This window comes from Oreochromis aureus, linkage group 17, assembly GCF_013358895.1.
Source record: "Oreochromis aureus strain Israel breed Guangdong linkage group 17, ZZ_aureus, whole genome shotgun sequence".
Classification (NCBI taxonomy): domain Eukaryota; kingdom Metazoa; phylum Chordata; class Actinopteri; order Cichliformes; family Cichlidae; genus Oreochromis; species Oreochromis aureus.
The window spans coordinates 32,139,855-32,143,133 of record NC_052958.1 but is presented as its reverse complement, the minus strand read 5'-3'; positions in this window follow the sequence as shown (position 1 = coordinate 32,143,133).

The window sequence follows — 3,279 nt, the reverse complement described above, 5'->3', positions numbered from 1 at the left end:
TACCCGTAATTAAAGATTGTGAAATATTATGTAGTTTTAGTTTGCATTATTCTCCTGAATTAGAAGAAGGTGATAACTATTACATTTGTTAAACTGATTTGCATTACATTAGACTGCTGATTTATTGTGAATGAATGATATTGTTTTATGATGCATTATACTGCTGAGTTATAAGAAATACTGTTCTCAGAAAGTCATCGCCTTATTTGTCTGATTAGAAGAAAGCAGAATATACCGGAGAGGTTTTCTGCCCCATCTCAGCAGGAGCAGATAAACAGGGAGCCAAGGTCATAGCTTAGGCGCCGTGTGAGAGAAAGAATGTGAATGTTTAGGCTTTTATGACTAGGTGGGGGCCACTAGAGGCTATAAGAGTTTGAGCAATGCTCCACCATTTTGAGATCTTATGCTGTCTGCGTACACTGTTCATCTCCCACGCGTGTGTTCATTAAAAATCATCGTTTGACTCAACCCGGCCGGACCAGTGTTGTTATTTAGGTTTTCCTCTTGTATCCATCTCCAATACTTTGAACTCGTAACAGTAGCTAAGCATTTCTAGTGTGTCAGTAGTACATGGCTGATAGTTTATATGGGAGGGTTAATCAGATATTACCTCCCTCCATAAGTTGAGATAGAAAAGCAAGAGGAAATTGTTACTGTGTAACTGGGACTTGGTCGGGTTTAAATGTACCTTTCTCTCTGTCCGCACGACTTTATCACGACCTGTTTTATGTGATTTGTTCTGGTGCTGCCTGATGTATTTTTTGCCTGAGATAGATCATGGAGCTTGGTTGATTCAAACAGATGTTTTCAAAGGGCAGCCTTTGGGCAAATGGCCGTTCTGAAGACCAACAAGGAACAAATACAATCCTGTACATTTCATTCAAGCACGGTTCACGTGATACCGTGAAATAAAAATATTTCTCTTCAGTTTCAACAGCTCTGTTTGAGCTAATATAGCAGTTAAACCTTCCTAAAGTTGTCAAATCTGGCATTTCATTACTTCAGGCAGGACATGCAGTCAGCATAAGCTGCAATTCCTGCAGATTAGCTCATCTTAATTCCACACCAGTTGATGACTCCACTGATACATTTCTAGTCTGTCAACTCTACGCCCACACCAGAATGGACCATAGAGAAATTACAAAGTGTTACAAATTAATTTCCCCACCACAACCCCATAAAAATTAAAAGCCTGGTAATAGTCAGACCCGATCTGAAATGACCTGAAAATAAGCAGTCTCTGGCAATGATACTATGAAGAACTACCAGTCACACACATGCAATCTGCAGTGATACAGTCACAGGACTTTAGTTGACGTCTGTAGAACAACTGGCAATATTTCAGGGCTTCTGGTATACCCAGCAGACATCTGAGCCAAAGGTGTCATTGTTTATGAATGTAGAAAAGCTTTGAAAGCTAATAAAAAGCTACTTTGTTATCAGTCGATAGCCAGTGGTTTCATTTCCACATGGATTGATTTACCTGCATTTAACTCAAACGTCAAATGTTACTCTGTTTAAAGAAGTTACAACACATGTGCCCAGAGCTGATAGTTAGTCAAGTCATATTCACACAAAATCAAATAGGATCCGACTTGTCAAGACATAATTTAGTACATTTATGGGTGTTGAGGAAAATGCTAGAGTACAATACACTTTCAATTAGAACATGCAGCTAATTTATGGTTGAAGGTCAGCTTGTTAAACCTTGATACAGACACAGCGTCAGCTTATATTATTCACACAGGTAAACATAATTCTGTCTCAGTCTGCTCCTTATTTCCCAGCTGGGTCTTGAGAACAATAAGCTTTACTTGTCAGAAGCAATCTGGTTGTGAACAGTCAGCTGCAGTTTTAATGTCCCTTTATTAGCTTCTGTTATTCTCTCATGTAGTACAAATATACCTCTTTAAAGCTGCGTGACAGGGGGCTAAGGGGCTAGGTAACAAACAAAGTTTCTGTGTAAATGTTCATGTACACTGACAGAACTAAACTCATCTCACATTTACTATTAAAGAAAACAAAGCTGTTGTTGGGCAGGTCGTCCCAGACATTTTGAATCCACCGCCAGCTGTATTTTTCTTTGCACGAGCCAGGTCTGCTTTAATGATAAAGGCTGAGGAAGAGTCGTCACATTGTTTCAGTCAAGCTGTCTGGAAGCGTGATGTGAAACAAGCAAAACAATCTGATGTAATGCAAAATCCCAGCCGTAATGTGGTTAGCATAGAAACTGGCACCCAATCTGAAACAACCACAGGCATTTCAAAGTGATTTCAGGAAATCTGTTTCGTTTCTGACACTTCTTTTGCAAAGCAAAGACAGGTGGGTTTTATTGGAACAACAAAGCAGGTGTCCAGCAGAGAACGTGGTCAATGTGTTGGTTTTAAAAGAGGATACTGAGCCTGGCACATGCTGCTTCATGCCACTGAAATGCCGTCAAAATTTATAGTCCTGTAAGGTAAAAGCAGCAAATATATAAAGACTACAAATAAACCAATTACAATTAAAACAGAGGGAACGTTCACCTAAACTATGACTCAGTATTTTGGTGCTGTGCAATGAAATTTATCTATGCTGTGACAAAGTACTTAAACAGGCACAAAATGCTACATCACTTCATGTGGAAATTAGGCCACCTACTGGGAATAAACGAGTCCTGGGTGTGCTGTTTCTCAAGTTTGGTCCTCCAGAAGCGGCATCATCCTAAACCAATTTTTTCTTGTTAAGGTATCTGATTTTCTATCCATCTTCCAAACCCACCTTGCTGTTTCTTAAACGGCTTCCTCCTGTTATTAATGTTCTTTTTAGCTGGAGGAAGACACAGGGATGCATAAACCTGCACACAGTTTCCCAGGTTTGTTTAGGACAGGTCAAGGGGGTTGTATTTCTGGCACTGGACACAGTGGTCACCTGTGAGGCAGATACATGGTAGACAGCTGGGCAGAAAAACCAGACAAGGCTTTGCTGACTGTCACAGCAACACAGCTAATCCATTATGAAGCAGAAAACCGCCAGAAACATTCCGAAGGAAAAGTCCCTGTAAGAGACGGCTTCATCATAACAACGCATAGAAGCAAAGCTGTTGATTTACCCGTGGATCTACGTCCCTCCCCTCATCTATGGTAACAAACTCTGGGTAGTGATCGAAAGAATAAGATCGCAGATACAAGCAGCTAAAATGAGCTAAACTCCACATCTGTCCGAAATTTAAAGTTGAGTGTTCCCAGTAAAAACACAGCACCCTAACCCACCAACAGATACCTGGGCTCATTTAGAAAG